The sequence below is a fragment of the Sinocyclocheilus rhinocerous genome, unplaced genomic scaffold (genome assembly GCF_001515625.1).
Source record: "Sinocyclocheilus rhinocerous isolate Xijiao unplaced genomic scaffold, SAMN03320098_v1.1 scaffold273, whole genome shotgun sequence".
In the NCBI taxonomy this organism is placed as follows: Eukaryota; Metazoa; Chordata; class Actinopteri; order Cypriniformes; family Cyprinidae; genus Sinocyclocheilus; species Sinocyclocheilus rhinocerous.
The window spans coordinates 2,876,790-2,878,607 of record NW_015656360.1 but is presented as its reverse complement, the minus strand read 5'-3'; the positions used below and the strand labels follow the sequence as shown (position 1 = coordinate 2,878,607).

General features: G+C 40.4%; 1 protein-coding gene across 2 annotated transcripts in view; it reads right to left on the bottom strand.

Annotated features, from left to right (window-relative positions):
• Positions 1-1,818, bottom strand: part of LOC107720102 (actin-related protein 2/3 complex subunit 1B-like) — a 10,591-nt gene that overhangs the window by 6,803 nt on the left and 1,970 nt on the right. The window lies entirely within an intron of this gene.

Below are 1,818 nucleotides of genomic sequence, written 5' to 3'. Positions count from 1 at the left end.
GAGAGAGTGTGTGTGTGTGTGTGTGTGTGTGTGTCTGACTCTGTGTGTACAGCATGGTTTTGAAGGTATCTGTTTGTATGTGTGTTTACACACAGTGTTAAGTGGATAAGTGCTCTCTCTTTGAGCCAAGCACACAAAGATAAATTTGTTTGTTGCTCAAGGCTGTTGTTTGAAAAGGTTCCAAATTCAAACCATCACACTTAACATTAATGTACACACAGTACAAGGACAACAATGTTGTGCAAAGTTTTTAAAAATGTATCTGAAAAAAAAACAGATGGGAGGAAGTGAATGATACATTAAGAGCAAGGGCGACTCAAAAGGCCTTGTGAAACACTTGAAGCATGGAAACAAGACTCCTTTGCAAACTTATAGCATGTTGAGGACAACACCTGAACGGCAGCTATTTACCTTCAGATGTATGAACTGTAAATGTAGTTGAACATAAGACACAGTCACGAGAAAATTCAATATTCTCCACTAATGAGCTGATGAGTTGAATCAGGTGTGATAGATGAGGGAGACATACAAAATGTGCAGGGCAGGGGGTACTCCAGGACAGGTTTGAGAACCACTGCCATAGTACATAGTACTTGAAGCTTCATTGCCACTGAGCACTTACCTGTATAAATGTTTTTGTGTCAAGGCCGTTTTCTCTACATCTTTTCTGGTGTTTAAACATGCAGAAAAGTGGTGAGAATTATCCGTTGTTTCATTATTCTTAACCACAGCTCTCCGCGGTTGAAGGCCACCACCATGTTTTTAACTGAAGAAATCTAAATACAAGAGCGGCCGATGGTAGCATTATTTGTCAGAACACCGGCAGATATGATCTCATGGTTGGTTGTCACATTGTTACACTTTTTTTTTTTTTTGACATTCCATTATATTTTTTTCGCTCCATGTTTCTATTGCCTAATGAAGCCTTGAGATTTTCATTTCACCATTTGTCACAACAAAAATACATTTCACTTGCCAGGGTAGCTTAAGGAACTTCTAATCATTCAAGGATAGAGAGTCGGCGTGGGTAAAGGGCTGTCATACATTTAATCAAGTACATGCTCAGTTGGATAGTTGTGCTCTTCTACATACATTATTCAGGTTTTGCCCACCATTTACTGCATGTGAAGGGTGAAAATGGAAAGCAATGCTTCTGTCCTCTCTTTCTATTCATCTGACTTGCTCTTTTATTCTCTGTGGCAGCGTATGTATCTGTGTGCGCCAGGAGCTCTATAATACCTGGAGAAAGCTATCTGTTAGCATTCCCATTCTTCTCAATGGCACATGCTCAGCTGGCGCAGAACTTCCCAAAAATGTGATTTGAAGTCTGCCATCTTTGCTCATATGCACTTTGTTCTGCTGGCAGTTTTCTTAGAGCTAGTCACTTGAACCTACTGCAAATGCCATGACATCAAGACAGTGCTGATGGCAACACAATAATATTTTGCAGTATAAAATTTAAAGGCACATAATGAAAGCCGAAATCATGTTTATGGATGAGCTAATGTATTAAAGATTTATTAACATAGTAGAATGAAGCAGGGTGAGGCTGAAAGCCGTCGAAGCGAAACGAGGCCGCTGAACGAGCGTGACACACGGCTCGAAAGCAGCGGAGCTTTTATTATGCCACAGTCGACTTCTTCAGGTCGTTCAGGTCGTGAGTATGTGGGGGGAAAAAGCAGCGCTGTTTTATCATACTAGATACATTTGTTATAATGCTTATGCTACTCTGTGCGGTCGTCACCGGTCTAATAAAACGCACAACATATTAAAGCGTCTTTGGTGTTTCCATGTTTTCTACAAAACAAAACCGGAAAT